A 23,915-nucleotide genomic window follows, 5' to 3' on the forward strand; every position below is an offset into this window, starting at 1 on the left:
CTCATGTAGGGCTACACAGTCTGACCCTGCTGTCTACTAACTACTAGCTCATGTAGGGCTACACAGTCTGACCCTGCTGTCTACTAACTACTAGCTCATGTAGGGCTACACAGTCTGACCCTGCTGTCTACTAACTACGAGCTCATGTAGGGCAACACAGTCTGACCCCGACCCTGCTGTTCCTATACAATACCATCTTGCCTAAAACAATCAAACATCCTGTATTTTGGTATATTCTGTTTGGTTCGGGTTAATTACCTACATCAGTGTTTATAAGTGGTAATGAGTCTCAGAAAAGGATAGTTGATGTGATTATATCAAAGATCTTACCTTGTGTCTGCACTTCAGGACCACTCCATAGGCACCTGGTGGAGAGAGCAGTACTTTAAGATATCACGAGGCACTCCATTTTAACTTACACAGCAACACTGTAGCCCTCCTGACCTAAAGCTTCCCTGTTTGTTACTAACAGCATGACCTTCAGCAGCTAGTTTATTCAGATAAACAGAGAGTATCAACCAACAGCCTGGTCACATGAAATGCTGACAGGATGCATGTAGAACATGATGGGACGTCTGCCCGTATCGGATCACAGGTACTGTTCAATGGTTTAAATGTAGTGGTAATGGTTTGACCCAGAACACGTGGTTCAGACGAGAGCCTAGAACTGCTTTAGGTTGACCTTGCAAAGTGGTCAGACTGTGACAGTACATTGGACCGGTTCTAATAGCTCAGTGGGGTGCTTACAGTACACAGATGAATGAAGCCTGAGCTATGTTTTCAGATGAATCCATAAATATGAGCCCAGCGATTCCTTCCTGCCTACTGGCCTCTTTCAGAAGAGAGAGCTCATTCTGTGTCTGGCTCCTCTATAATGGAGAAGGAAGTCCCTCACTGTGGCTAACTGCAGCCAATTTACACCGGTAGAAATGGACCAGAGAGACAGGCGCAGGGACAACCTGAACAAGAGAATATTTGCTCCTCTGTTTGATAATGAGAGAGAATGATGCAAAGCCAGCCTGGCACCATGTGGTGCTGCTGTCCAATCAGCCCTGATTAATCAACATAAACGCAGCCAAACCTACATAATGCCAGCTGTAACCTATCTGAAATGGACCATTTATTTAGTTCTGTCAAGAGAGCGAGAGAGAGAGAGCAGCTAGGTCACAACACTCAACCTCGCGCTCAACCTCGCGCTGGGGAAGGGACTGGGTAGAGGGGATGGGGCGGGTGAAGGGACTGGGTAGAGGGGATGGGGCTGGGCAAGTGACTGGTTAGACTGGTTAGAGGGGAAGGGACTGGGTAGAGGGGAGGGGCTGGGTAGAGGGGATGGGGCTGGGCAAGTGACTGGTTAGACTGGTTAGATGGGGGGGAAGGGACTGGGTAGAGATGGGGGAAGGGACTGGGTAGAGGGGATGGGGGTAGGGGTGAAGGGACTGGGTAGAGGGGATGGGGCTGGGCAAGTGACTGGTTAGACTGGTTAGAGGGGAAGGGACTGGGTAGAGGGGAAGGGACTGGGTAGAGGGGATGGGGCGGGTGAAGGGACTGGGTAGAGGGGATGGGGCTGGGCAAGTGACTGGTTAGACTGGTTAGAGGGGAAGGGACTGGGTAGAGGGGAGGGGCTGGGTAAATGACTGGGTAGAGGGGATGGGGCTGGGCAAGTGACTGGGTAGAGGGGATGGGGCTGGGGAAGGGACTGGGTAGAGGGGATGGGGCTGGGGAAGGGGATGGGGCTGGGGAAGGGGGTGGGACTGGGCAGAGGGGATGGAGCTGGGACTGGGTAGAGGGGATGGGGCTGGGGAGGGGACTGGGTAGAGGGGATGGGACTGGGTAGAGGGGAAGGGACTGGGTAGAGGGGAAGGGACTGGGTAGAGGGGAAGGGACTGGGGAAGGGACTGGGTAGAGGGGAAGGGACTGGGTAGAGGGGATGGGGCTGGGGAAGAGACTGGTTGGAGGGGCTGGTGCTGGGAAAGGGACTGGGTAGAGGGGCTGGGGCAGAGGGGATGGGACGGGGGATGGGACTGGGTAGAGGGGAAGGGACTGGGTAAGGGACTGGGTAGAGGGGATGGGGCTGGGTAGGGGCCTGGGTAGAGGGGATGGGGCTGGGTAGAGGATATGGGGCGGGGGAAGGGCCTGGGTAGGGACTGGGTAGAGGGGATGGGGCTGGGGAAGGGACTGGGTAGAGGGGAAGGAACTGGGCAGAGGGGACGGGGCTGGGGAAGGGACGGGGCTGGGGAAGGGACTGGGTAGAGGGGATGGGGCTGGGGAGGGGGTGGGACTGGGCAGAGGGGAAGGGGGTGGGACTGGGCAGAGGGGATGGGGCTGGGTGGAGGGGATGGGGCTGGGTAGAGGGGAAGGGACTGGGGAAGGGACTGGGGAAGGGACTGGGGAAGGGACTGGGGAAGGGACTGGGTAGAGGGGAAGGGACTGGGTAGAGGGGATGGGGCTGGGGAAGAGACTGGTTAGAGGGGCTGGGACTGGGGAAGGGACTGGGTAGAGGGGCTGGCGTAGAGGGGATGGGGCGGGGGAAGGGACTGGGTAGAGGGGAAGGGACTGGGTTGAGGGGATGGGACTGGGTAGAGGGGAAGGGGCGGGGGAAGGGACTGGGTAGAGAGGATGGGGCTGGGTAAGGGGCTGGGGAGGGGGTGGACTGGGCAGAGGGGATGGGGCTGGGGAAGGGACTGGGTAGAGGGGATGGGAATGGGTAAGGGGATGGGGCTGGGGAAGGGACTGGGTAGAGGGGAAGAGACTGGGCAGAGGGGATGGGGCTGGGGAAGGGGGTGGACTGGGCAGAGGGGATGGGGCTGGGGAAGGGACTGGGTAGAGGGGATTGGACTGGGTAGAGGGAAAGGGGCTGGGTAAGGGACTGGGTAGAGGGGATGGGGCTGGGTAAGGGACTGGGTAGAGGGGATGGGGCTGGATAGGGGCCTGGGTAGAGGGGATGGGGCTGGGTAGAGGGGATGGGGCGGGGGAAGGGCCTGGGTAAGGGGATGGGCCTGGGGAGGGATTGGGTAGATGGGAAGGGACTGGGTAGAGGGGACAGGGCTCGGGAAGGGACTGGGTAGATGGGAAGGGAATGGGTAGAGGGGACGGGGCTCGGGAAGGGACTGGGTAGAGGGGACGGGGCTCGGGAAGGGACTGGGTAGAGAGGATGGGGCTGGGTAAGGGGATGGGGCTGGGGAAGGGGTGGACTGGGCAGAGGGGATGGGGCTGGGACTGGGTAGAGGGGATGGGGCTGGGTAGAGGGGATGGGGCTGGGGAGGGGACTGGGTAGAGGAGATGGGGCTGGGGAGGGGACTGGGTAGAGGAGATGGGGCAGGGACTGGGAAGAGGGGAAGGGACTGGGAAGAGGGGAAGGGACTGGGAAGAGTGGATGGGACTGGGAAGAGTGGATGGGACTGGGAAGAGTGGATGGGGCTCGGGCTGGGGAAGAGACTGGTTAGAGGGGCTGGGGAAGGGACTGGGTAGAGGGGCTGGGGCAGAGGGGATGGGGCTGGGTAGAGGGGAAGGGTAGAGGGGATGGGGCTGGGGAAGGGACTGGGCAGAGGGGATGGGGTTGGGTAATGGGATGGGGCTGGGAAAGGGGTTGGGTAGAGGGGATGGGGCTGGGGATGGGGCTGGGAAGAGGGGATGGGGCTGGGGAAGGGACTGGGAAGAGGGGAAGGGACTGGGAAGAGGGGAAGGGACTGGGAAGAGTGGATGGGACTGGGTAGAGGGGATGGGGCTCGGGCTGGGGAAGAGACTGGTTAGAGGGGCTGGGGAAGGGACTGGGTAGAGGGGCTGGGGCAGAGGGGATGGGGCTGGGTAGAGGGGAAGGGTAGAGGGGATGGGGCTGGGGAAGGGACTGGGCAGAGGGGATGGGGTTGGGTAATGGGATGGGGCTGGGAAAGGGGTTGGGTAGAGGGGATGGGGCTGGGGATGGGGCTGGGCAAGGGACTGGGAAGAGGGGATGGGGCTGGGGAAGGGACTGGGTAGAGGAGATGGGGCTGGGGAAGGGACTGGGTAGTGGGGCTGGGGTAGGGCCGGGTAGAGGAGATGGGGCTGGGGAAGGGACTGGGTAGAGGAGATGGGGCTGGGTAGGGACTGGGTAGAGGAGATGGGGCTGGGTAGGGACTGGATAGAGGGGATGGGGCTGGGAAAGGGACTGGGTAGAGGGGATGGGGCGGGGGAAGGGACTGGGTAGAGGGGATGGGGCTGGGTGGAGGGGAAGGGGCTGGGTGGAGGGGAAGGGACTGGATAGAGGGGAAGGGACTGGGTAGAGGGGAAGGGGCTGGGGAAGGGACTGGGTAGAGGGGATGGGGCTGGGTAAGGGGCCTGGGTAGAGGGGATGGGGCGGGGAAGCGACTGGGTAGAGGGGATGGGGCTGGGGATGGGGCTGGGACTGGGTAGAGGGGATGGGGCTGGGGAAGGGACTGGTTAGAGGGGATGGGGCTGGGGAAGGGACTGGTTAGAGGAGATGGGGCTGGGGAAGGGACTGGTTAGAGGAGATGGGGCTGGGGAGGGGACTGGGTAGTGGAGATGGGGCTGGTGAGGGGACTGGGTAGAGGGGATGGGGCTGGGGAAGGGACTGGTTAGAGGAGATGGGGCTGGGGGTGGACTGGGTAGAGGGGATGGGGCTGGATAGAGGGGATGGGGCTGGGGGAGGGGCTGGTTAGAGGGGATGGGGAAGGGACTGGGTAGAGGGGATGGGGTTGGGGAAGGGACTGGGTAGAGGGGATGGGGCTGGGGAAGGGACTGGTTAGAGGGGATGGGGCGGGGGAAGGGACTGGGTAGAGGGGATGGGGATGGGGCTGGGGAGGGACTGGGTAGAGGGGATGGGGCTGGGTAAGGGGAAGGGACTGGTTTTTTATTTATTTATTTATTTCACCTTTATTTAACCAGGTAGGCTAGTTGAGAACAAGTTCTCATTTGCAACTGCGACCTGGCCAAGATAAAGCATAGCAGTATGAACAGACAACACAGAGTTACACATGGAGTAAACAAATAACAACATTTTTTTTTTCAAATAACAAGTCAACAACACAGTAGGGAAAAAAGGGGAGTCTATATACATTGTGTGCAAAAGGCATGAGGAGGTAGGCAAATAATTACAATTTTGCAGATAAACACTGGAGTGATAAATGATCAGATGTTCATGTACAGGTAGAGATATTAGTGTGCAAAAGAGCAGAAAAGTAAATAAATAAAAACAGTATGGGGATGAGGTAGGTAAAATTGGGTGGGCTATTTACCGATGGACAATGTACAGCTGCAGCGATCGGTTAGCTGCTCAGCTAGCTGATGTTTGAAGTTGGTGAGGGAGATAAAAGTCTCCAACTTCAGCGATTTTTGCAATTCGTTACAGTCACAGGCAGCAGAGAACTGGAACGAAAGGCGGCCAAATTAGGTTTTGGCTTTAGGGATGATCAGTGAGATACACCTGCTGGAGCGCGTGCTACGGGTGGGTGTTGCCATCGTGACGAGTGAACTGAGATAAGGCGGAGCTTTACCTAGCATGGACTTGTAGATGACCTGGAGCCAGTGGGTCTGGCGACGAATATGTAGCGAGGGCCAGCCGACTAGAGCATACAGGTCGCAGTGGTGGGTGGTATAAGGTGCTTTAGTAACAAAACGGATGGCACTGTGATAAACTGTTTGCTGAGTAGAGTGTTGGAAGCTATTTTGTAGATGACATCGTCGAAGTCGAGGATCGGTAGGATAGTGAGTTTTACTAGGGTAAGTTTGGCGGCATGAGTGAAGGAGGCTTTGTTACGGAATAGAAAGCCGACTAGATTTGATTTTAGATTGGAGATGTTTGATATGAGTCTGGAAGGAGAGTTTACAGTCTAGCCAGACACCTAGGTACTTGTAGATGTCCACATATTCTAGGTCGGAACCATCCAGGGTGGTGATGCTAGTCGGGCGTGCGGGTGCAGGCAGCGAATGGTTGAAAAGCATGCATTTGGTTTTACTAGCGTTTAAGAGCAGTTGGAGGCCACGGAAGGAGTGTTGTATGGCATTGAAGCTCGTTTGGAGGTTAGATAGCACAGTGTCCAAGGACGGGCCGGAAGTATATAGAATGGTGTCGTCTGCGTAGAGGTGGATCAGGGAATCGCCCGCAGCAAGAGCAACATCATTGATATATACAGAGAAAAGAGTCGGCCCGAGAATTGAGCCCTGTGGCACCCCCATATATACTGCCAGAGGACCGGACAGCATGCCCTCCAATTTAACACACTGAACACTGTCTGCAAAGTAATTGGTGAACCAGGCAAGGCAGTCATCCGAAAAAACCGAGGCTACTGAGTCTGCCGATAAGAATATGGTGATTGACAGAGTCGAAAGCCTTGGCAAGGTCGATGAAGACGGCTGCACAGTACTCTCTTTTATCGATGGCGGTTATGATATCATTTAGTACCTTGAGCGTGGCTGAGGTGCACCCGTGACCGGCACAGAAACCAGATTGCACAGCGGAGAAGGTACGGTGGGATTCGAGATGGTCAGTGACCTGTTTGTTGACTTGGCTTTCGAAGACCTTAGATAGGCAGGGCAGGATGGATATAGGTCTGTAACAGTTTGGGTCCAGGGTGTCTCCCCCTTTGAAGAGGGGGATGACTGCGGCAGCTTTCCATTCCTTGGGGATCTCAGACGATATGAAAGAGAGGTTGAACAGGCTGGTAATAGGGGTTGTGACAATGGCGGCGGATAGTTTCAGAAATAGAGGGTCCGGATTGTCAAGCCCAGCTGATTTGTACGGGTCCAGGTTTTGCAGCTCTTTCAGAACATCTGCTATCTGGATTTGCTATCTGGATTTGGGTAAAGGAGAACCTGGAGAGGCTTGGGCGAGTAGCTGCGGAGGGGGCGGAGCTGTTGGCCGAGGTTGGAGTAGCCAGGCGGATGGCATGGCCAGCCGTTGAGAAATGCTTGAAGTTCTCGATAATCATGGATTTATCGGTGGTGACCGTGTTACCTAGCCTCAGTGCAGTGGGCAGCTGGGAGGAGGTGCTCTTGTTCTCCATGGACTTCACAGTGTCCCAGAACTTTTTGGAGTTGGAGCTACAGGATGCAAACTTCTGCCTGAAGAAGCTGGCCTTAGCTTTCCTGACTGACTGCGTGTATTGGTTCCTGACTTCCCTGAACAGTTGCATATCGCGGGGACTATTCAATGCTATTGCAGACCGCCACAGGATGTTTTTGTGCTGGTCGAGGGCAGTCAGGTCTGGAGTGAACTCGGCGTTACTCTGGACCCTGATCTCTCTTTTGAAGAACATATCAAGACCATTTCGAGGACAGCTTTTTTCCATCTACGTAACATTGCAAAAATCAGAAACTTTCTGTCCAAAAATGATGCAGAAAAATTAATCCATGCTTTTGTCACTTCTAGGTTAGACTACTGCAATGCTCTATTTTCCGGCTACCCGGATAAAGCACTAAATAAACTTCAGTTAGTGCTAAATACGGCTGCTAGAATCAAAAAATTTGATCATATTACTCCAGTGCTAGCCTCTCTACACTGGCTTCCTGTCAAAGCAAGGGCTGATTTCAAGGTTTTACTGCTAACCTACAAAGCATTACATGGGCTTGCTCCTACCTACCTCTCTGATTTGGTCCTGCCGTACATACCTATACGTACGCTACGGTCACAAGACGCAGGCCTCCTAATTGTCCCTAGAATTTCTAAGCAAACAGCTGGAGGCAGGGCTTTCTCCTATAGAGCTCCATTTTTATGGAACGGTCTGCCTACCCATGTCAGAGACGCAAACTCGGTCTCAACCTTTAAGTCTTTACTGAAGACTCATCTCTTCAGTGGGTCATATGATTGAGTGTAGTCTGGCCCAGGAGTGGGAAGGTGAACGGAAAGGCTCTGGAACAACGAACCGCCCTTGCTGTCTCTGCCTGGCCGGTTCCCCTTTTCCACTGGGATTCTCTGCCTCTAACCCTGTTACGGGGCTGAGTCACTGGCTTGCTGGGGCTCTCTCGTGCCGTCCCTGGGGGGGTGCGTCACCTGGGTGGGTTGATTCACTGTTGTGGTCGGCCTGTCTGGGTTCCCCCCTTGGGTTGTACCGTGTCGGAGATCTTTGTGGGCTATACTCGGCCTTGTCTCAGGATGGTAAGTTGGTGGTTGAAGATTTCCCTCTAGTGGTGTGGGGGCTGTGCTTTGGCAAAGTGGGTGGGGTTATATCCTTCCTGTTTGGCCCTGTCCGGGGGTGTCCTCGGATGGGGCCACAGTGTCTCCTGACCCCTCCTGTCTCAGCCTCCAGTATTTATGCTGCAGTAGTTTATGTGTCGGGGGGCTAGGGTCAGTTTGTTTATCTGGAGTACTTCTCCTGTCCTATTCGGTGTCCTGTGTAAATCTAAGTGTGCGTTCTCTAATTCTCTCCTTCTCTCTTTCTTTCTCTCTCTCGGAGGACCTGAGCCCTAGAACCATGCCCCAGGACTACCTGACATGATGACTCCTTGCTGTCCCCAGTCCACCTGGCCATGCTGCTGCTCCAGGACTACCTGACATGAGGACTCCTTGCTGTCCCCAGTCCACCTGGCCATGCTCCTGCTCCAGTTTCAACTGTTCTGCCTTACTATTATTCAACCATGCTGGTCATTTATGAACATTTGAACATCTTGGCCACGTTCTGTTATAATCTCCACCCGGCACAGCCAGAAGAGGACTGGCCACCCCACATATGCTCTCTCTAATTCTCTCTTTCTTTCTCTCTCTCGGAGGACCTGAGCCCTAGGACCGTGCCCCAGGACTACCTGACATGATGGCTCCTTGCTGTCCCCAGTCCACCTGACTGTGCTGCTGCTCCAGTTTCAACTGTTCTGCCTTATTATTATTTGACCATGCTGGTCATTTATGAACATTTGAACATCTTGGTCATGTTCTGTTATAATCTCTACCCGGCACAGCCAGAAGAGGACTGGCCACCCCACATAGCCCGGTTCCTCTCTAGGTTTCTTCCTAGGTTTTGGCCTTTCTAGGGAGTTTTTCCTAGCCACCGTGCTTTTACACCTGCATTGTTTGCTGTTTGGGGTTTTAGGCTGGGTTTCTGTACAGCACTTTGAGATATCAGCTGATGTACGAAGGGCTATATAAATAAATTTGATTTGATTTGAACCAAGGGCTATATCTGTTCTTAGTTCTGCATTTTTTGAACGGAGTATGCTTATCTAAAATGGTGAGGAAGTTACTTTTAAAGAATGACCAGGCATCCTCAACTGACGGGATGAGGTCAATGTCCTTCCAGGATACCCGGGCCAGGTCGATAAGAAAGGCCTGCTCACAGAAGTGTTTTAGGGAGCGTTTGACAGTGATGAGGGGTGGTCGTTTGACTGCGGCTCCGTAGCGGATACAGGCAATGAGGCAGTGATCGCTGAGATCCTGGTTGAAGACAGTGGAGGTGTATTTGGAGGGCCAGTTGGTCAGGATGACGTCTATGAGGGTGCCCTTGTTTACAGATTTAGGGTTGTCCCTGGTGGGTTCCTTGATGATTTGTGTGAGATTGAGGGCATCTAGCTTAGATTGTAGGACTGCCGGGGTGTTAAGCATATCCCAGTTTAGGTCACCTAACAGAACAAACTCTGAAGCTAGATGGGGGGCGATCAATTCACAAATGGTGTCCAGGGCACAGCTGGGAGCCGAGGGGGGTCGGTAGCAGGCGGCAACAGTGAGAGACTTATTTCTGGAGAGAGTAATTTTCAAAATTAGTAGTTCGAACTGTTTGGGTATGGACCTGGAAAGTATGACATCACTTTGCAGGCTATCTCTGCAGTAGACTGCAACTCCTCCCCCTTTGGCAGTTCTATCTTGATGGAAGATGTTATAGTTGGGTATGGAAATCTCAGAATTTTTGGTGGCCTTCCTGAGCCAGGATTCAGACACGGCAAGGACATCAGGGTTAGCAGAGTGTGCTAAAGCAGTGAGTAAAACAAACTTAGGGAGGAGGCTTCTGATGTTGACATGCATGAAACCAAGGCTTTTTCGGTCACAGAAGTCAACAAATGAGGGTGCCTGGGGACATGCAGGGCCTGGGTTTACCTCCACATCACCCGCGGAACAGAGGAGGAGTAGTATGAGGTTGCGGCTAAAGGCTATCAAAACTGGTCGCCTAGAGTGTTGGGGACAGAGAATAAAAGGAGCAGATTTCTGGGCATGGTAGAATATATTCAGGGCATAATGCGCAGACAGGGGTATGGTGGGGTGCGGGTACAGCGGAGGTAAGCCCAGGCACTGGGTGATGATGAGAGAGGTTGTATCTCTGGACATGCTGGTTGTAATGGGTGAGGTCACCGCATGTGTGGGAGGTGGGACGAAGGAGGTATCAGGGGTATGAAGAGTGGAACTAGGGGCTCCATTGTAAACTAAAACAATGATAACTAACCTGAACAACAGTATACAAGGCATATTGACATTTGAGAGAGACATACAGCGAGGCATACAGTAATCACAGGTGTTGAATTGGGAGAGCTAGCTAAAACAGTAGCTAAAACAGTAGGTGAGACAACAACAGCTAATCAGCTAGCACAACAACAGCAGGTAAAATGGCGTTGACTAGGCAGGGAGGGTCGGATTAACTACACACAGAGCCTGAGTGCGGCTGGGGCAGACAGATAAATCATAAACAAGCAGAATGGAGTACCGTGATTAATGGACAGTCCAGCATGCATCAGCTATGTAGCCAAGTGATCAGTGTCCAGGGGGCAGCGGTGGATGGGGCAGGGAAGCTGGACTGGCGAGTGTTATCCAGGTTTTAAAAAACTGTCTGGTTGTGCAAAAGGTAAAAGCCGCTAGCAGTGGCTAACAATGACTAAATAGCTTGTAGCTAGTTAGCTGGTTAGCTTCTGGAGTTTCTTGAGTGTGTTATAAAAATTAAAAATAATGGCGATTCCGTATCACATTGGGTGAGGCAGGTTACCGGAAGGTATAAACAAATTAAAAATCGAAAAGAGATAGAAAGTAAATATGGGTCCAGTGAGTGTGGGACACGGCGATTCAGACGGTTAGCAGGCCTGTGCTAACAAGCTAACAGTTAGTAGGCCGGGGCTAAACAAGGTAGCAGTTAGCGGACCGAATTAGCAAGCAAGGAGATAGCAAGGGCTAGAAAGTTAGCCTTTGGGGGACGTCGCGATTGGGTGAGTCTGTTTATTCCTCTTCATGCGGTGACATCGATAGACCGGTCGTGGGACCGGATATTGTAGACCAGGAGTATGCTTCGGTAGTAGCACAGGAGCTCTGGCCGGGCTAGCTTCAAGCTAAGTGGGTGGAAACGCTAGCCAGGAGTAATCATCCGGGGTTGCGGTTAGCTAGATAGGTAGTTGTGAAGAATACAGCTGAAAATGTTCCGTTTGCGGTGGAAATCCGGTGGGAATCTGGGGATAAAAAATAATAGGTCCGTTATGCTCTGGTTAGAGTCGCGTTGTTCGAACTGGCGAGAGCTTTCCGAGCTAAAGGTTAGCTGATGACCGGTTAGCTGAAGACCGCTAGCAATGGTTTGCTGACTGATAGCTGGTAGCTAGCTGGCTAGCTTCAGTTGAGGGGTTCCGGATCCAAAGTAGATATAAATACTTTAGAAAAAATAGCTACATTGGGTGAGGCGGGTTGCAGGAGAGTATTTAGAAGGGGGTGGGACTGGGTAGAGGGGATGGGGCTGGGGAGAGGGGATGGGGAAGGGACTGGGTAGAGGGGATGGGGCTGGGTAGAGGGGATGGGGCTGGGGCTGGGTAGAGGGGATGTGGCTGGGGAAGGGACTGGGTAGAGGAGATGGGGCTGGGTAGAGGGGATGGGGCGGGGGAAGGGACTGGGTAGAGGGGATGGGGCTGGGTAGAGGGGATGGGGCTGGGTAGAGGGGATGGGGCTGGGTAGAGGGGATGGGGCTGGGTAGAGGGGATGGGGCTGGGGAAGGGACTGGGCAGAGTGTCTGACACTTTACATCTACTCATTGAAACCGCAGGAAACCAACAACATGAGAGAGAAAGACATGTTACATGTGGCTGGCTGGCTGGCTGGTACAATATCTCGTTCCAGTATTATGTAGCCTAGTCCGAAAATGTTCTGATTTCTATTAGAGGTCAACCGATTATGATTTTTCAACGCCGATACCTCGGCCGATTTTTATTTGTTAATTTGTAATAATGACAATTACAACAATACTGAATGAACACTTATTTTAACTTAATATAATACATCAATAAAATCAATTTAGCATCAAGTAAATAATGAAACATGTTCAATTTGGTTTAAATAATTCACAAACAGTGTTGGAGAAGAAAGTAAAAGTTCAATATGTGCCATGTAAGAAAGCTAATGTTTAAGTTCCTTGCTCAGAACATGAGAACATATGAAAGCTGGTTGTTCCTTTTAACATGAGTCTTCAATATTCCCAGGTAAGAAGTTTTAGGTTGTAGTTATTATAGGAATTATATGACTATTTCCCTCTGTACCATTTGTATTTAATTTACCTTTGACTATTGGATGTTCTTATAGGCACTTTAGTATTGCCAGTGTAACAGTATAGCTTCCGTCCCTCTCCTCGCTCCTCCCTGGGCTTGAAATTGGCCCTAATTAATCAGCCATTCCAATTAATCGGTCGACCTGTAATTTCTATAGTGCTTCATGATCCATAACCATAAGCAGGCGCGCCGGCACACACACATACAGAGGCCTTCTAACAATTATGTGGGTAAGGTAGTAACGTAGCTAGTGATCTTACCTTCACCTACGATCCCAAGGACTTCAAATTTATTCATAACATCACCAACGTCAGAGTTCTTCATGAAGTTAAAAGGCAGCTGGGGTGAGCTCCAAGGTGGGGTCAGAGAGGTGTCCCAGCTAGAGGAGGGGGGTCTGGGCTGGTCTCCTGGCTCCTGGGCGGGGTTGACTACCAGTGGGCCTCTGGACGCGACACATTCTCCTTTCAATGGTTTTCCCTCACAGGATCATCCTCACCTGGACACAGAAGAAAGCACAACAATGAGCAGAGGAATCGAACATAATTAAGCTAACTTTTTAGGTCTGAAAACACCTGGCCAACTTTTATGAGTGAGCTATCCCTTTAATTGCTGACTGTTCATGAACACCTCCTCTCCTCATCTCCCACATAGCTGTGGGTTCAGTATGCAGAATCCAGAGCTAAAATAAACCAGGCCGGCAGCATCCTAGTACAGTCAACATGACTCTGCTGCTCCCTCTCTCTCCACTAACTGACAGGCTCAGATCAGAAGGCTACAGGTGATTGTAGGTGGTGGCTGATCTCCTGAACAACTAAGCTCTGCAAACAGCTGAACACACAGATGATCTTCCTCTTTTGTTTCAGCAGCAACCGCTGCACAATGTGAACAGGAATGCAGTGAGCAGTATAGAGGATCATGCCTTCATGTTGTTTCCAACAACAGGATGAATCATGCGTGGTAATGGACAGAGTCAGTGGAATTCAACACCTTCAAATCAGCTGGCAAATTATCCTCACCAGCACAGTGTTACTGAACACAGACTACAAGAGAAAAACAGATATGCTCCTGAAAATAAACATCTGGATTATATAAGAAAATTAGGTTACAATTGTTGCCAATGACAACAAGGAGACCTATTATATTATACAACGGTGGGTCTAATCCTGAATGCTGATTGGTTAAAAGCGCATTCCAGCCGATGTCTATTCCAGAAGTTACCACCGGTTAAATCTATGATGTTACAATGTCTATTTACTCTGTTCCATCTGACTGCACAATCCACTGTCTCATCAGCCCAGCCAGGCAATTTATAAACTTGATCTCCACTATAAAAAGCATCTAGACATTATCTCACATTTCCTTTAGACTAACATTTAGTTTAACAGTGGAGATGTGTATCAACCTTGCTGTCTGTCTCGCTGACATTTGCAATGTTGTTTCAGTATTCAAATTCCATCTCCAGCTTTCCCATAGTAATTAACGTGTCAGGAGTCTGAACAAGACAGACAGCCCTCCAGCTTTCCCATAGTAATTAACGTGTCAGGAGTCTGAACAAGACAGACAGCCCTCCAGCTTTCCCATAGTAATTAACGTGTCAGGAGTCTGGACAAGACAGACAGCCCTCCAGCTTTCCCATAGTAATTAACGTGTCGGGAGTCTGAACAAGACAGACAGCCCTCCAGCTTTCCCATAGTAATTAACGTGTCAGGAGTCTGGACAAGACAGACAGCCCTCCAGCTTTCCCATAGTAATTAACGTGTCAGGAGTCTGGACAAGACAGACAGCCCTCCAGCTTTCCCATAGTAATTAACGTGTCAGGAGTCTGGACAAGACAGACAGCCCTCCAGCTTTCCCATAGTAATTAACGTGTCAGGAGTCTGAACAAGACAGACAGCCCTCCAGCTTTCCCATAGTAATTAACGTGTCAGGAGTCTGAACAAGACAGACAGCCCTCCAGCTTTCCCATAGTAATTAACGTGTCAGGAGTCTGGACAAGACAGACAGCCCTCCAGCTTTCCCATAGTAATTAACGTGTCAGGAGTCTGAACAAGACAGACAGCCCTCCAGCTTTCCCATAGTAATTAACGTGTCAGGAGTCTGAACAAGACAGACAGCCAGGCAGCGTTTCTCAGCCAGTCGAAATCATGAATCAGCTGGCATGTCACATGTGCCAAATACAACAGGTGTTTCACCTTACAGTGATTATTTACAAGCCCTTAATTAAGAAAAATAAGTGTTAAGAAAGTATTTACTAAAATAAACTGAAGTAAAAAATAAAAATAACAAATAATTAAAGAGCAACAATAAAATAACAGTAGCGAGGCTATTGCTACTCTGTTCATCATATACTGTATGCATAGTCACTTTAACCATACCTACATGTACATACTACCTCAATCAGCCTGACTAACCGGTGTCTGTATGTAGCCTTGCTACTTTTATAGCCTCTCTACTGTATACGGCCTCTCTACTGGACTCTCTACTGGATACAGCCTCTCTACTGTATACGGCCTCTCTACTGGATACAGCCTCTCTACTGGATACAGCCTCTCTACTGGATACAGCCTCTCTACTGGATACAGCCTCTCTACTGGATACAGCCTCTCTACTGGATACGGCCTCTCTACTGGATACAGCCTCTCTACTGGATACAGCCTCTCTACTGGATACGGCCTCTCTACTGTCGAAATCCTCTCTACTGGATACAGCCTCTCTACTGGATACAGCCTCTACTGTACAGGTGTTCTCTACTGGATACAGCCTCTCTACTGGATAATGCTTCTCTACTGGATACGGCCCTCTACTGAAAACGGCCTCTCTACTGTATACGGCCTCTCTACTGTATACGGCCTCTCTACTGTAAAATAACCTCTAACTGTATACGGCCTCTCTAGTGGATACGGCCTCTCTACTGGATACGGCCTCTCTACTGGATACGGCCTCTCTACTGTATACGGCCTCTCTACTGTATACGGCCTCTCTAGTGGATACGGCCTCTCTACTGGATACGGCCTCTCTACTGGATACGGCCTCTCTACTGTATACGGCCTCTCTACTGTATACGGCCTCTCTACTGTATACGGCCTCTCTACTGTATACGGCCTCTCTACTGGATACGGCCTCTCTACTGGATACGGCCTCTCTACTGGATACGGCCTCTCTACTGGATACAGCCTCTCTACTGGATACAGCCTCTCTACTGGATACAGCCTCTCTACTGGATACAGCCTCTCTACTGGATACAGCCTCTCTACTGGATACAGCCTCTCTACTGGATACAGCCTCTCTACTGGATACAGCCTCTCTACTGGATACAGCCTCTCTACTGGATACAGCCTCTCTACTGGATACAGCCTCTCTACTGGATACAGCCTCTCTACTGGATACAGCCTCTCTACTGGATACAGCCTCTCTACTGGATACAGCCTCTCTACTGGATACAGCCTCTCTACTGGATACAGCCTCTCTACTGGATACAGCCTCTCTACTGGATATAGCCTCTCTACTGTATATAGCCTCTCTACTGTATATAGCCTCTCTACTGTATATAGCCTCTCTACTGTATATAGCCTCTCCTGTACACAGCATTGTTACTGAATACTACCTCTCTACTGTATATAGCCTACTGTATACAGCCTCGTTACTGTATACAGCCTCTCTACTGTATACAGACTCTCTACTGTATACAGACTCTCTACTGTATATAGCCTCTCTACTGTATATAGCCTCTACTGTACACAGCATTGTTACTGAATACAACCTCTCTACTGTACACAGCCTCTCTACTGTACACAGCCTCTCTACTGTACACAGCCTCTCTACTGTACACAGCATTGTTACTGAATACAGCCTCTCTACTGTATACAGTCTCTCTACTGTACACAGCATTGTTACTGAATAGTCTCTCTATTGTATATAGCCTCTCTATTGTATATAGCCTCTCTACTGTATATAGCCTCTCTACTGTATACAGCCTCTACTGTATACAGCCTCTACTGTATACAGCCTTGTTACTGTATACAGCCTCTCTACTGTATACGGCCTTGTTACTGTATACGGCCTCTCTACTGTATACGGCCTCTCTACTGTATACGGCCTCTCTACTGTATACGGCCTCTCTACTGTATACGGCCTCTCTACGGTATACGGCCTCTCTACGGTATACGGCCTCTCTACGGTATACGGCCTCTCTACGGTATACGGCCTCTCTACGGTATACGGCCTCTCTACTGGTATACGGCCTCTCTACTGGATACGGCCTCTCTACGGATACGGCCTCTCTACGGATACGGCCTCTCTACGGTATACGGCCTCTCTACGGTATACAGCCTCTCTACGGTATACAGCCTCTCTACGGTATACAGCCTCTCTACGGTATACAGCCTCTCTACGGTATACAGCCTCTCTACGGTATACAGCCTCTCTACGGTATACAGCCTCTCTACTGGATACAGCCTCTCTACTGATACAGCCTCTCTACGGTATACAGCCTCTCTACGGTATACAGCCTCTCTACGGTATACAGCCTCTCTACGGTATACAGCCTCTCTACTGTATACAGCCTCTCTACTGTATACAGCCTCTCTACTGTATACAGCCTCTCTACTGTATACAGCCTCTCTACTGTATACAGCCTCTCTACTGTATACGGCCTCGTTACTGTATACGGCCTCGTTACTGTATACGGCCTCGTTACTGTATACGGCCTCGTTACTGTATACGGCCTCTCTACTGTATACGGCCTCTCTACTGTATACGGCCTCTCTACTGTATACAGCCTCTACTGTACACAGCATTGTTACTGAATACAGCCTCTCTACTGTATACAGCCTCTCTACTGTATACAGCCTCTCTACTGTATACAGCCTCTCTACTGTATACAGCCTCTCTACTGTATACAGCCTCTCTACTGTATACAGCCTCTCTACTGTATACAGCCTCTCTACTGTATACAGCCTCTCTACTGTATACAGCCTCTCTACTGTATACAGCCTCTCTACTGTATACAGCCTCTCTACTGTATACAACCTCTCTACTGTATACAACCTCTCTACTGTATACAGCCTCTCTACTGTATACAGCCTCTCTACTGTATACAGCCTCTCTACTGTATACAACCTCTCTACTGTATATAACCTCTCTACTGTATATAACCTCTCTACTGTATATAGCCTCTCCACTGTATATAACCTCTCTACTGTATACAGCCTTGTGACTGTTATTGTTCACTGTCTTTTTGACCGTTGTTTGTATTTCTTTAGAATAAGGCTAAGAGTGTGCAAAGCTGTCATCAAGGCAAAGGGTGGCTCCTTTGAAGAATCTCAAATATATTTGGATTTGTTTAACACTTTTTTGGTTACTAAATGATTCCATGTGTATTATTAGTAATGAAACCTGGAAACCCTACTCCTAAACAGTACACATCTATTAGTAATGAAACCTGGAAACCCTACTCCTATACAGTACATACCTATTAGTAATGAAACCTGGAAACCCTACTCCTATACAGTGAGGGCCTATTAGTAATGAAACCTGGAAACCCTACTCCTATACAGTACATACCTATTAGTAATGAAACCTGGAAACCCTACTCCTAAACAGTACACATCTATTAGTAATGAAACCTGGAAACCCTACTCCTATACAGTACAGACCTATTAGTAATGAAACCTGGAAACCCTACTCCTATACAGTACAGACCTATCAGTAATGAAACCTGGAAACCCTACTCCTATACAGTACATACCTATTAGTAATGAAACCTGGAAACCCTACTCCTATACAGTACAGACCTATTAGTAATGAAACCTGGAAACCCTACTCCTATACAGTACATACCTATTAGTAATGAAACCTGGAAACCATACTCCTATACAGTAGACCTATTAGTAATGAAACCTGGAAACCCTACTCCTATACAGTACAGACCTATCAGTAATGAAACCTGGAAACCCTACTCCTATACAGTACAGACCTATCAGTAATGAAACCTGGAAACCCTACTCCTATACAGTACAGACCTATTAGTAATGAAACCTGGAAACCTACTCCTATACAGTACAGACCTATTAGTAATGAAACCTGGAAACCCTACTCCTATACAGTACAGACCTATTAGTAATGAAACCTGGAAACCCTACTCCTATGCAGTGCAGGCCTATTAGTAATGAAACCTGGAAACCCTACTCCTATGCAGTGCAGACCTATTAGTAATGAAACCTGAAACCCTACTCCTATGCAGTGCATACCTATCAGTAATGAAACCTGGAAACCCTACTCCTATACAGTACAGACCTATCAGTAATGAAACCTGGAAACCCTACTCCTATACAGTACAGACCTATCAGTAATGAAACCTGGAAACCCTACTCCTATACAGTACAGACCTATCAGTAATGAAACCTGGAAACCCTACTCCTATGCAGTGCATACCTATTAGTAATGAAACCTGGAAACCCTACTCCTATACAGTACATACCTATTAGTAATGAAACCTGGAAACCCTACTCCTATACAGTACAGACCTATTAGTAATGAAACCTGGAAACCTCTACTCCAATGCAGTGCAGGCCTATCAGTAATGAAACCTGGAAACCCTACTCCTATACAGTACAGACCTATCAGTAATGAAACCTGGAAACCCTACTCCTATGCAGTGCAGGCCTATCAGTAATGAAACCTGGAAACCCTACTCCTATGCAGTGCAGGCCTATCAGTAATGAAACCTGGAAACCCTACTCCTATACAGTACAGACCTATCAGTAATGAAACCTGGAAACCTACTCCTATACAGTACAGACCTATTAGTAATGAAACCTGGAAACCCTACTCCTATACAGTACAGACCTATCAGTAATGAAACCTGGAAACCCTACTCCTATACAGTACAGACCTATTAGTAATGAAACCTGGAAACCCTACTCCTATGCAGTGCAGGCCTATTAGTAATGAAACCTGGAAACCCTACTCCTATGCAGTGCAGGCCTATTAGTAATGAAACCTGGAAACCCTACTCCTATACAGTACAGACCTATCAGTAATGAAACCTGGAAACCTACTCCTATACAGTACAGACCTATTAGTAATGAAACCTGGAAACCCTACTCCTATACAGTACAGACCTATTAGTAATGAAACCTGGAAACCCTACTCCTATACAGTACAGACCTATCAGTAATGAAACCTGGAAACCCTACTCCTATACAGTACAGACCTATTAGTAATGAAACCTGGAAACCCTACTCCTATACAGTACAGACCTATCAGTAATGAAACCTGGAAACCCTACTCCTATACAGTACAGACCTATTAGTAATGAAACCTGGAAACCTACTCCTATACAGTACAGACCTATCAGTAATGAAACCTGGAAACCCTACTCCTATACAGTACAGACCTATCAGTAATGAAACCTGGAAACCCTACTCCTATACAGTACAGACCTATTAGTAATGAAACCTGGAAACCCTACTCCTATGCAGTGCAGACCTATTAGTAATGAAACCTGGAAACCCTACTCCTATGCAGTGCATACCTATCAGTAATGAAACCTGGAAACCCTACTCCTATACAGTACAGACCTATCAGTAATGAAACCTGGAAACCCTACTCCTATACAGTACAGACCTATCAGTAATGAAACCTGGAAACCCTACTCCTATACAGTACAGACCTATCAGTAATGAAACATGGAAACCCTACTCCTATACAGTACAGACCTATCAGTAATGAAACCTGGAAACCCTACTCCTATACAGTGCAGACCTATTAGTAATGAAACCTGGAAACCCTACTCCTATACAGTACAGACCTATCAGTAATGAAACCTGGAAACCCTACTCCTATACAGTACAGACCTATTAGTAATGAAACCTGGAAACCCTACTCCTATACAGTACATACCTATTAGTAATGAAACATGGAAACCCTACTCCTATACAGTGAGGGCCTATTAGTAATGAAACCTGGAAACCCTACTCCTATACAGTACATACCTATTAGTAATGAAACCTGGAAACCCTACTCCTATACAGTACAGACCTATTAGTAATGAAACCTGGAAACCTACTCCTATACAGTACATACCTATTAGTAATGAAACCTGGAAACCCTACTCCTATACAGTACAGACCTATTAGTAATGAAACCTGGAAACCCTACTCCTATACAGTACAGACCTATTAGTAATGAAACCTGGAAACCCTACTCCTATACAGTACAGACCTATCAGTAATGAAACATGGAAACCCTACTCCTATACAGTACAGACCTATCAGTAATTGGATTATATGTTAATTGTATGAAGCTACATGTTAAATATCCACAGTCAGACTAGACCTAGACAATATTTCAGCCATAACTCAAATCAATGTGTTCAAAAGGTCCGTTAGAGCCTCGTGTGTGTGTGTGTGTGTGTGTGTGTGTGTGTGTGTGTGTGTGTGTGTGTGTGTGTGTGTGTGTGTGTGTGTGTGTGTGTGTGTGTGTGTGTGTGTGTGTGTGTGTGTGTGTGTGTGTGTGTGTGTGTGTGTGTGTGTGTGTGTGTGTGTTGCAAGTAGGCTAGCAGGAGCATGTTTTTTAACCCACACATATTACTGCACTGGGTGTCAGGCAGCTAGAGAGCTCTCTATCATATCAATACTAGACAGCTAAACAACATAAGAAAACAAAGAACAATAAAATCCAACACTAGAACATTGCACTTAACGTTACACAGTACAGGGTTGACATTATGCCCTTGATCTAACGTTAGCTTGCTAGCCACACAGATCCAGCATCGAGTAACCTAACTACGTGCTCTACAGAGGGGATACTACGCACTAAATGCCTAAATAAAACGGCTGATAAAAACACGTCATCTTAAACGTACGGTATTTTCCTACCTACTCAGTATTTCTAATGGACGACAAAAAAAACGCTACTCACTCAGTGTTTGTAAAGTGATGAACTGGACCCATAGTCCACATCCAAGGCAGGAATTTTAATTGCAGCAACAGTAAGCCTCCGCTTGACAACACCACCAAGTAACGCTGCCAAGCAACAGTTTTGAGTGACGTAACGCTTATCCAGTCAAAATGGACTAGGGTTCATTATATCAACGCCTTCCTTGTGTGAAACCAATGAAGGTGCGGAAAATAATGTGAGGGTTAAATGGGCGGGACATACTTCTGACAATAATGTCAGCTCACCAAAAAAGTCGACAATAAAGTTAATTTGTACATAATTATCAACATTTTGATTTAGACCTAATGGTAAACTGCATTAATAATTTAATTCGAAAATGTTTGTTGTTTTACCATAAGAGGGATCCTACTCGGCGGCATATATTTAGTAGATCAAAATCCAATTATCTATGGTTCTACGTTAACACGTAGTCAGACAATAGAAACTTCATGCAGAGAATGTAATCCTAGTAGTTATCTGTAGAAGTGTTGTAAAATTCCTCACATTCTTATGCCCCCACCTGGCCTAAAGGTGACATCACAGGCAGTCAAGCCAAAGAGTATTCAATAAGTTTTACACTAAGTTTTCCATCCTCTCTGGACAAGCTACTACCCTTACAGAACTCGCCATAATGTCTACAGTCAATAACAGTAAGTACAGACTAAAACTATCACTCATTTAGATGTGAAAAAATGTACTATCATTGCAAACTGTAAGTATTGTTAGCAGTGGTGTAAAGTACTTAGGTCATGTATTTTTAAATCATGAAAACAAAATAAAAACTACAGTGCCCCTGAAGCAATCTAATTAGCATAATACAAAAATCCCAATCAGAATGTGTCTGTTTAAGCTAGAGATGTTTCTTGCATGGGCTGTGTCTCAAAATACTAACCCTAACCCTAACCCACACCCAATTTTTCAGTTTTTTAGATTCTTCACAAAAAAATACAGTTTTATATCTTTATGTTTGAAGCCTGAAATGTGGCAAAAGGTCACAAAGTTCAAGGGGGCCGAATACTTTCTCAAGGCACTGTATACAGTTGAAGTCGGAAGTTTACATACAGATTTCTTGTTAACAAACTCTAGATTTGGCAAGTCAGTGAGGATATCTACTTTGTGCATGACACAAGTATTTTTTCCAACAATTGTGTACAGACAGATTATTTCACTTATATTTCCCTGTATCACAATTCCAGTGGGTCAGAAGTTTACATACACTAAGTTAACTGTGCCTTTAAACAGCTTGGAAAATTCCAGAAAATGATGTCATGGCTTTGGAAGCTTCTGATAGGCTAATTGACATCATTTGATTCAATTGGAGGTGTACCTGTGGATGTATTTCATGGCCTACCTTCAAACTCGGTGCCTATTTGCTTGACATCATGGGAAAATCAAAAGAAATCAGCCAAGACCTCAAAAAAAATTGTAGACATTCACAAGTCTGGTTCATCCTTGGGTGCAATTTCCAAACGCCTGAAGGTACCATGTTCATCTGTACAAACAATAGTACGAAAGTATAAACACCATGGGACCACGCAGCCGTCATACTGCTCAGGAAGGAGACGTGTTGTACTTTGTTTCAAAAAGTACAAATCAATCCCAGAACAACTGCAAATGACCTTATGAAGATGCTGGAGAAAACAGGTACAAAAGTATCTATATCCACAGTAAAACGAGTCCTATATCAACATAACCTGAAAGGCCACTCAGCAAGGAAGAAGCCAATGGTCCAAAACCGCCATAAAAAAAAGCTAGACTACGGTTTGCAACTGCACACGGGGACAAAGATCGTACTTTTTGAACAAAAATATATCTGTTTGGCCATAATGACCATCGTTATGTTTGGAGGAAAAACGGGGAGGTTTGCTAGCCGAAGAACACCATCCCAACCGTGAAGCAAGGGGGTGGCAACATCATGTTGTGTGGGTGCTTTGCTGCAGGAGGGACTGGTGCACTTCACAAAAATAGATGGCATCATGAGGTAGGAAAATTAGGTGGATATATTGAAGCAACATCTCAAGACATCAGTCAGGAAGTGAAAGCTTGGTCGCAAATGGGTCTTCCAAATGGACTATGACCCCAAGCATACTTCCAGAGTTGTGGCAAAATGGCTTAAGGACAACAAAGTCAAGGTATTGGAGTGGCCATCACAAAGCCATGACCTCAATCCTATGGAACATTTGTGGGCAGAACTGAAAAGGAGGCCTACAGGAGGCCTGCAAGGAGGCCTACAAACCTGACTCAGTTACACCAGCTCTATCAGGAGGAATGGGTCAAAATTCACCCACCTTATTGTGGGAAGCTCGTGGAAGGCTACCCGAAACGTTTGACCCAAGTTAAACAATTTAAAGACAATGCAACCAAATACTAATTGAGTGTATCTAAACTTCTGACCCACTGGGAATGTGATGAAAGAAATAAAAGCTTACATAAATCACTCTCTGCTATTATTCTGACATTTCACATTCTTAAAATAAAGTGGTGATCCTAACTGACCTAAAACAGGGAATTTTTACTTGGATTAAATGTCAGGAATTGTGAAAAACTGA

General features: G+C 48.0%; 1 long non-coding RNA gene across 1 annotated transcript; it reads right to left on the reverse strand.

The window, feature by feature from the left end:
• Positions 1 to 267: 267 nt before the first annotated feature.
• Positions 268 to 21,478, reverse strand: LOC123991011. Its single transcript, XR_006830739.1, has 3 exons — positions 21,349 to 21,478; positions 12,687 to 12,922; positions 268 to 365 (listed from the first exon to the last, which is right to left on the reverse strand). It is a non-coding gene; the product is annotated as an uncharacterized LOC123991011 (long non-coding RNA).
• Between the last annotated feature and the right edge of the window lie 2,437 nt (positions 21,479 to 23,915).

Source organism: Oncorhynchus gorbuscha, linkage group LG02, assembly GCF_021184085.1.
Source record: "Oncorhynchus gorbuscha isolate QuinsamMale2020 ecotype Even-year linkage group LG02, OgorEven_v1.0, whole genome shotgun sequence".
In the NCBI taxonomy this organism is placed as follows: Eukaryota; Metazoa; Chordata; class Actinopteri; order Salmoniformes; family Salmonidae; genus Oncorhynchus; species Oncorhynchus gorbuscha.